Raw genomic sequence first — 10,122 nt, forward strand, 5'->3', positions numbered from 1 at the left:
AGCCTTCCCTTCCAATCTTTCGATCTAGGTCGGGGTTAACTAGAATTATTGGTCTCCTGCATGCATACATTCGACCGGATAACAATTAAATTGCCTAATACAATTCCTATCGCAAGACTAATCTATTTAATACAATTAAAGCATGCTACCACGGCTTCCCTAATCCTAACATACTAGGGGGAATTAGCTACGCATAATTAAATAGAGAACAAGAAATAAAGGAGAAGTAAACATTAAATAAAAGTAAAGAGAATAAGGGGAAAGAAGAATTACTGAATAAATGATCCGGAAAATAAGGAGAGAATGTAACAGTGTACTCGAACAGTAACCAAGCAAGGGAAGAAAAAGAGAGAATGAGAGAGAGTTTACATCGACATACTGACTCCTTATTTATAAGAAAATAAGGTTTATTAAACCTAATGACGGAATTAAACTTAAAAAGGCCCAGCCCGTAGCAGAACCCACTCGATCGAGCACTTAAGGCTCTCGATCGAGTGATATTCCTTAGGATTCCTCTCGATCGAAGACTTCTTCCCCTTTAATCACTCGATCCAGAATAGGTAGCTCTCGATCGAGCAAATGGGCTCTCGATCAAATAGAGTTCTCGATCGAGCACTTCTCAGCGCGTAATTCCAGCTTCGCGCACTGAACTTCAAACGGCTGCCATTTCTTCGTTACTTGGTCAAACAGGGTGATTCCGGTGGCATTGGAAAGCTAAAAGAACAAACTTTCATCTCCAATTGGAATCACCTAAATATCTGTTGTAGAACGCGAGATATGGCTCTTACAAGCAGGAACTAGCAAATTGAAGCACTCTCTTGGCTCGCCTAACTTCCTTACTCCAATGCGCATCTCAAAATAGCTTCATTTCCACTCTAAATTCACTCTTCCTCCAAATGCATGCTAAAAGGACGGTAAAAGGCTCGATTTCACTACTTCCTGGTTCATTCCTGCAAATAAGACAAAATAACCCAAAGTAGCATATTCGGGGCATTTCGTAGCATAAAACCACGATAAAAGCATAAAGATACGAGCATAAAATAGGCTAAAAAGACTATATAAAATGCACGTATCAATAATCGTTATTGTTTTTCCTGTCAAATTTGATTAGAATCGTTGTTTTCTCTCTTGAATTTGCAATTTCGCTTTATCCTTTGCTTTCATGATAATCGTTGTTGTATTCCGTCATATTCGATCGAATTTGATTATAATCTATGTTTTTGCTGCAAATTCGCTTTTTCCTTTGCTTTGCTTCTAATCGTCCTAGTTTTCTCCGTCAAATTAGATCGGATTTGATTATAATCGTTGTTTTCTTTCTTGAATTTGCAATTTCGCTTTATCCTTTGCTTTCATTATCATCGGTGTTGTTCTCCGTCAAATTCGATCGAATTTGATTTGTAATCGTGTTTCTCTGCAAATTTGCTTTATTCTTTCCGTAGATTAAAATCGTCCTTGGTTTTCCCGTTGAAATTAGCAATACGCTGCTACGCTGATATTAATTTTGCAAAACATTTTCAATACTCCTTTGCTTTTGAGCTCTTCTCTCTGCTCCACCTGTGTGAATATTCTGCTCATTGTCAATGCTAATGTCACCACATTGTAGCAGATCTCCTTTATTCTTGTCACATTCATTAGTTGCTTTATCGTTACATTCCGTCAATTTTGATTATATTTGTCGTTATTCATTTGCTTTTCGTTTTTTAGGTTAATCGATTTTATGTTTGCTTCAATTTCTTGAAATTCGTTCACTTCTACTTCAATTTACGGTCTACTTTCCTTTGATTATACTCGTAGTTGCTTTTGTCTTAAATATTAGGTCAAATATCCTTGTATTTGTTGATTTTCACGTTCAAATTCGGTCAAATTTCATTGTATTTGACCTCTTTTCCTGTTTTGTATATTCTGTCCCATTGTCTCGTATATTCTGTTCTCTTTGTCAATGCTTACAGGCTCGACTTGTTACAATATTAATGTTCTTTGTAACACAATCACATATATTCATTTTCCATTTCACATATAACATATGCTGTACCCCTTCTGGATGTCCTCTTTTATTACTGTAACAATGTTACTCTTTATAATACCACCGTTGTATTTCAGGTCACTAATACTCGTATTTTCCTTTTTGTATTACAGAATCAAGTACTGTCACTCAACCCCATTCTACGCCAATTGTCCAAGAGCAACCCAATACTCAACCAAATAATCAGCTTGTTCTGTCTCACACGCCTAATGGAGGTGAGCGCTGGATGCGTGTGGTTGAGCACAAGTTTAGACCTACCATTGGTGCAGTTTTCGCCTCCCTTGAGGCTGGAATCAAGTTCTACGAGGTTTATGCTCGGGCATGTGGATTTACCCCTCGGAAGCACAGTACGAAAACACTACGAGGTGGTGTTGCACACAAAAATTCGTAGTCCGCAACCGTCAAGGGTTCGGGAATCTAAACCAAAACAGCGTCCCGAACCAAGGATGATGAGAATATGGGTGATGGTTCGTCCACACGGCTAGTACAGGTTACACGGCGAGTTAAAATCACAAGAATGGATGCCGAGCGTACGTCATATTTGCCCTTCTACATGGCCTTGATGGCCCAGCTATGATTGACGAGTTTTCTAAAGTCCACAATCATCGTCTCACCCTCGTCGTAACGAGAGATCTCGATAAGATTTCACGATCCCTTGATATGTTCCAGAAGACGCTTATCTTGGACAACTCCAAGTTGAATATTGGCGCTGGATTGACCTTTAGACAGGTTAAGGAACTTGTCAATGGGTATGAAAATATCGGTGCTACATTGATAGATTTTAAGAACTTTCAAAGAGATATCAAGTGCTACATTGGGTTAAGAGATCCTGACCTTTTCATCGATCGACTCGAGAAACTCAAAGCGACCCAACCCCAGTTCTACTTCGCCTATGATGTTGATCCGCAAAACCGTCTAACAAAGTTCTTTTGGGCTGATGCTACATGTATTAGAAACTACTCATTCTTTGGGGATCTTTGTGAGCTTCGACCCTACTTACGGAACCAACAAGTATGATATGGTTTTTACACCATTCACAGGTGTTAATCACCACAGAAAGTCGGTGTTGTTTGCTGGTTGTCTCCTGTTACACGAGGATGACATCTCCTTCCAATGGACCTTTAAGCATTTCTTGATCGCCATGGGACAAAAGAGCCGCAGATTCATGATCACGGATCAATGCCCTGGCATAAAGAAGGTAATAGTGTGACAATGTTCGTAATGAGACTTACTTAAGATTATTGTACCACAACTTTCGACTCCAACTACCAGTGTTCCATCTCTTCCTCTTTTACAAGGTTATTCAATAACAATGTTATCAGTAACTAAATTACTAACATATAATTTACTCACTCGCTCTTTCCCTATCACTGGTCAATATCACGTTCGACTTGCTTTGTTTCATTATGCCGGCATACAACAGGCTTTCCTTCATTTTCAAGACAGCTAGGCATCGTTATTGTATGTGGCATATTACACAAAAGATCACGGACAAAGTTGGTTCAAAGACTCTGCAGAGACACGGACTTCCTTGCTCGCTTCAACGCCGTTGTTTGGGACCCTGATATGGAGCCGTCGGAGTTCGAAGAGAAGTGGCAGAAGGTCATTCCGCATTTATTTGGAAGATAATGATTGGTTGACTACAATGTTCGACGCACGGACACCATTGGATTCCCGCCTACCATCGTGACCTTGCCTTGGGCTGCATATTAAGAACAACACGGCGATCGAGAAAGTACAAATTCGTTTTTCAAGCGCTATGAGAATCACTTTGGTACATTGGTCGAATTTTGGATGAGGTAAACAACTCTTTTTCATTCCTTACGATGCCAGGGAACAGTGTATGTTACGGTACCATTGTTTCATTGTTACATAAATAATTTGTTCCGAATCCTTGTTGCATTAAAACCAGGTTTCAAACTGCTATGGACCAAAGAACGCTATACACGAAGGTGCGATGATTATAACAAATGACCACTCATTCCCCGAGCTTAAGACAGAATTACCTATAGAAAAGCATGGCGCTATTATATACACACATGTTGTGTTCAAGGTGTTCCAAGAAGAAGTAATGGCGGCCGATTCATGTGGTGTTTATGACTTTGAGAAGGAGGAGCATGTGCGCATAATTCATGTAATTGATCTTTGAGACAGACGGAATTTTCAAGGTGAGGTTGGACCTTAGAAGCACAGATGCAGTATGCGAGTGTAAACTGTTCGAAAGAATTGGATTACTCTACAGGCATATTGTGTGGGTGTACAAGGGCAAAGGAATTGGGTGAATACCAAGCAAGTACATTGTAGATCGTTGGCTAAATAACACACACGCAGCGAACAAGTTTGATTCGAAAACATTATTACAAATGATGATTTTGACTTGTTACGAGTTGTTTTATAAAAGAACATTGTAACCATAATTTCTTAAAGTAACATTGTCACCATGATAAACAAAGAACTCTTGTTTTACTTCCGTGCTTGATTCGAATGGGAATGTCATTGAGGATTCATATATGGCTACGTCGATAATGATCATTTGTGCAACGTATGGTCGAGTTCCGTCGGATAGTTGGTGTTCTCAAAACTTTACTGTTGAACACACGGAAGAGTTAGCATCCCTCCTAGTTGAGTTCCGGCAGAAGTTATGTATTGAACCGCTTACAAAAGACCAAGAGATGGAGATGCTGTTGGGCTGTAGCTCGTCGTCTGAAGTCACTATCCACCCTCCGTAACAAGCACGCAACAAGGGCAGTGGAAAAAGATTGAAGTCAGCTAAACAACAGGCCATTGAAAAAGCAGCCAAGCCAAAGAGGCTATGTGCATACTGCAAAGAAAGAGTTACCCACGACAGGAGAACATGCCCTCTTCGCATAGTTTGATGTAGCTGCCGAGAAAGCGACTAAAAAGAAAAAAGTTTGATCTTGTTATGATGTTACAAAGATAACATTGTCACCTTAGCAATAATTAGTAGGATTTTGTGTTTTTGTAACAATAATATGTCACAAGTAAAAATAAAAAGTAGAATTGTGTGTTCTTTGTGGCAATAACATGTCACAAAGATAAAAAGTCATTCGATTTTCCTACATCATAGTTAACATTTTATACAAAGACTTACAACATTTTATACAAAGAATACATATTGTTTTAGGACCATTTTCCGTCCGTTTTAGGAGCATGTTTCCTAAGTTTTACAAAGAATGATGTTATACGATTTGCTATACGATTTGTTTTGTTTAAGGAAAAGGGTTTAGGGTTGGATTAAGCGGCTCCGCGAAGCGGTGCCGCCTAATACAACCCTACACCCTTTTCCGTCCCGTTTTAGGGGCGTTTTTCCCCAAATTTAAATCCCCTCCACGACAGGGTATCACCCGTCCTTCCCTAGGGTTTAGTTTTGGTTTTACTGTAACAGTGTTGTACTATGAACAACCTTTGTTTAAGGAAAAGGGTTTAGGGTTGGATTAGGCGGCTCGCGGCGGTTCCGCCTAATCCAACCCTAAACCCTTTTCCGTCCCGTTTAGGAGCGTTTTCCCCAAATTTAAATCCCGTCCACGATGTGGTATCACCCGTCCTTCCCTAGGGTTTAGTTTTGGTTTTTTATGTAACAGTGTTGTACTATGAACAACCTTTATTTAAGGAAAGGGTTTAGGGTTGGATTAGGCGGCTCCGTTGGACGGTTCCGCCTAATCCAACCCTAAACCCTTTTCCGTCCCGTTTTAGGAGCGTTTTTCCCCAAATTTAAATCCCGTCCACGACAGGGTATCACCTCGTCCTTCCCTAGGGTTTAGTTTTGGTTTTTTTGCACCACGATTTTTTAAGGAAAAGGGTTTAGGGTTGGATTAGGTGGCGCGGAGCCGCCTAATCCAACCCTAAACCCTTTTCCGTCCCGTTTTAGGAGCGTTTTTCCCTAGGGTTTAGTTTTGGTTTTACTGTAACAGTGTTGTACTATGAACAACCTTTGTTTAAGGAAAAGGGTTTAGGGTTTGATTAGGCGGCTCTCGCGCTGCGGTTCCGCCTAATCCAACCCTAAACCCTTTTCCGTCCCGTTTTAGGAGCGTTTTTCCCCAAATTTAAATCCCGTCCACGATGGGGTATCACCCGTCCTTCCATAGGGTTTAGTTTTGGTTTTACTGTAACAGTGTTGTACTATGAACAACCTTTGTTTAAGGAAAAGGGTTTAGGGTTGGATTAGGCGGCTCCGCGAAGCGGTTCCGCCTAATCCAACCCTAAACCCTTTTCCGTCCCGTTTTAGGAGCGTTTTTCCCCAAATTTAAATCCCGTCCACGACAGGGTATCACCTCGTCCTTCCCTAGGGTTTAGTTTTGGTTTTTTTCCACCGTGATTTTTTAAGGAAAAGGGTTTAGAGTTGGATTAGGCGGCTCCGCGAAGCGGTGCCGCCTAATCCAACCCTAAACCCTTTTCCGTCCCGTTTTAGGAGCGTTTTTCCCTAAGGTTTAGTTTTGGTTTTACTGTAACAGTGTTGTACTATGAACAACCTTTGTTTAAGGAAAAGGGTTTAGGGTTGGATTAGGCGGCTCCGCGAAGCGGTTCCGCCTAATCCAACCCTAAACCCTTTTCCGTCCCGTTTTAGTTGCGTTTTTCCCCAAATTTAAATCCTGTCGTATGTTTTAGGAGCGTTTTTCCCCAAATTTAAATCCCGTCCACGACAGGGTATCACCTGTCCTTCCCTAGGGTTTACTTTTGGTTTTACTGTAACAGTGTTGTACTATGAACAACCTTTGTTTAAGGAAAAGGGTTTAGGGTTGGATTAGGCGGCTCCGCGAAGCGGTTCCGCCTAATCCAACCCTAAACCCTTTTCCGTCCCGTTTTAGGAGCGTTTTCCCCAAATTTAAATCCCGTCCACGACAGGGTATCACCCGTCCTTCCCTAGGGTTTACTTTTGGTTTTTTTGCACCACGATTTTTTAAGGAAAAGGGTTTAGGGTTGGATTAGGCGGCTCCGCGAGCGTGCCGCCTAATCCAACCCTAAACCCTTTCCGCACCGTTTTTAGGAGCGTTTTTCCCGAATTTAAATCCCATCCACGACGGGGGTATCACCCGTCCTTCCCTAGGGTTTAGTTTTGGTTTTTCTTAATGTGAGTGTTGTACTATGAACAACCTTTGTTTAAGGAAAAGGGTTTAGGGTTGGATTAGGCGGCTCCGCGAAGCGGTTCCGCCTAATCCAACCCTAAACCCTTTTCCGTCCCGTTTTAGGAGCGTTTTTCCCCAAATATAAATCCCGTCCACGACAGGGTATCACCCGTCCTTCCCTAGGGTTTAGTTTTGGTTTTTCTTAATAAAGTGTTGTACTATGAACAACCTTTGTTTAAGGAAAGGGTTTAGGGGCTGGATTAGGCGGCTCCCAAGCGGTTCCGCCTATTCCAACCCTAAACCCTTTTCCATCCCGTTTTAGGAGCGTTTTTCCCCAAATTTAAATCCCGTCCACGACAGGGTATCACCCCGTCCTTCCCTAGGGTTTAGTTTTGGTTTTACTGTAACAGCGTTGTACTATGAACAACCTTTGTTTAAGGAAAAGGGTTTAGGGTTGGATTAGGCGGCTCCGCGAAGCGGTTCCGCCTAATCTAACCTTAAACCCTTTTCCGTCCCGTTTTAGGAGCGTTTTTCCCCAAATTTAAATCCTGTCGTATGTTTTAGGAGCGTTTTTCCCCAAATTTAAATCCCGTCCACGACAGGGTATCACCCGTCCTTCCCTAGGGTTTAGGTTTGGTTTTACTGTAACAGTGTTGTACTATGAACAACCTTTGTTTAAGGAAAAGGGTTTAGGGTTGGATTAGGCGGCTCCGCGAAGCGGGGCCGCCTAATCCAACCCTAAACCCTTTTCCGTCCCGTTTTAGGAGCATTTTTTGACAATTTTAAACATAGTTACATAATCGTTGTTCAATTTAATATACCACAATTCTAATAGTAAATTGGACAATTAACCGAATTAAGATGTCATTCATTAAAAACAAGTGTTACAAACACCGATTAAAACGAAATACTTACAAACAAAGAATGTAGTTAACTTAAATATAAGCATCACGATAAGCATAAACGAATAAAATAAAGGAAATATTAAATCTTTTACTCCCTTCTTAGTCGTTTATTCACGGGAGGAGAATGAACGCTGCTTTCGCCCTCTAGCAACTCCTTTTTTGATTATTCTGTAACCTTCCATCTCTTCAATAGCTTTGACAACAAGAGGCCACTTCCTGTTAATCGAAGGGTTGAGTTTAGCATATGACTCCCTAAGAGTCAGTAACACCAAGGAGAAATTGACGGTCTAAATCAATTTGGTGTATTTCTTCACTTATTTTTTCTATTTTGTTTCCCAATACACTTGTTTTCCGCCATCGAAACTTGATATGAGCTTCAAAGCATTGTTCAAGTCATTTTCAAGCACTTGTACTCGTTCTAGCATTTCTATTACCTTACTATCAGATGATATAACCCGCTCAAATAATGAATCTCTATGCCTTGTCATTTCTTCCAGTTCTAACTTGGTGTCTTCTAGTTTCCTTTGAATTCGTTCCATTTTTCTCTTCACGCAACAAAAAAAAAAAAAAAAAAAAAAAACCTATTAAAACAGAAAAATAAATAGTTTTCCCTAAATTAGAGAAAACAAAATCTATTTAAAAACAAACATAAACTGTTTTCCCTCAATTAGAGCAAGGTAGTCATATAATAAATGAAATTTTTAAATCAGATTTGTAATATTAAACCATCCATAATCTTTATAGATATTTAATATTACAAAAGATTTAAAAAAATTAGACATGAAAAACCTTTGAATTTGTCTTGGCTTATTTTTTTGTTTAGAAAATGAAGTGTAAATGGTGAATGAAAATGAGATTATTTATAGATAATTGAAAAAAACAAAACAGTTTTAAAAAAAAAAAAAAATAACTGCCTTGAAAAATGTCACTTTGAACAAAGTGAAAAACGATTTAGAAAGATAAGCTGCTGCAGATTGTAGAATTCAAAGCGTCAAAACCGTCACATTCTGATAACATAATTGTGTTTTTTAAAAATGAGATTATTTATAGATAATTGTGAAAAACAAAACATTTATTTTTTTTTAAAAAAATTAATCGCTTTAAAAACCACTTTTATTAACTCGCTTTGAAAATGTTTTTAAATGATGATTGATGTTAACCACGTGCATGTTCCCCATAATTAAGTCCGATTATAAATGCCGCCGCAGTGGAGAATTCAAAGCGTCAAAATCTTTTATTTAATTTTCATTTATTACTATCACGTTGTTATAAAGAACATTATTTTCATTTTGTCTCGACTTTTTTTGTTTAAAAAAAAACACTAACATTTTAAAAATTGTTTTCAAAATTAAATGCTTTAAAAAAACAGTTAATTTTTGAATTCCAAAAGACAAAATAAGACATGAAATTTATCCAACCCATGTTTCGTTTTCCTATGAAGTGTGCGGTTATAAATTGCAAGAGTGAAGAATTCAAAACGTCAAATTATGTTTTCTCTTTTCACTCTTGAAATCTGTCACACTATTACTGATAACATAGTTAATGAATTCTCGCATATAATAAGTTCTTATTCATAAAGAATAACAAACTTATTTGTAATATATTCCAAAATATTCGAAAATATGTTCCACTGTCTATGACAGCCACTATTACGTTGTTAAAGTAACATTGTTTTAGAGTACATCACTTGATTTTCACTTTAAAACGAAGTACGAGGCATTTCGGTGTTGAGTGGCTTTGTTCATTCTCAATCGGTGGTTCTTTGTCGACAATTCATCTTCCGTTGCCTTCCCTTTGAGCATTCTAGCGGCTTCCCTCCTTACTGACTATATCGGGCGATTGTTTTCTTTGATTTTTTGAAGATTTCAACGGCGTCCAACAATTCAGCCCGTATTTTGTTGATGTCACCATGAGCAAACATGCAACAATTTGGGAAGCACATGCCCGCCGATAAAATGTGTTGTTGAGCAAAGAAGACTTGTTTGCATATCCCAAAAAATTGGAGACGACTGTCATAGTGATACTGGTGACTCTTCAAATACGGAAGCCCGTTTCGCCATTTAAACTTCACATTTACCACAGGATAGCGGAGCATTTCAGTTACCCTCAC

The sequence above is a fragment of the Silene latifolia genome, chromosome 4 (genome assembly GCF_048544455.1).
Source record: "Silene latifolia isolate original U9 population chromosome 4, ASM4854445v1, whole genome shotgun sequence".
NCBI lineage: Eukaryota > Viridiplantae > Streptophyta > Magnoliopsida > Caryophyllales > Caryophyllaceae > Silene > Silene latifolia.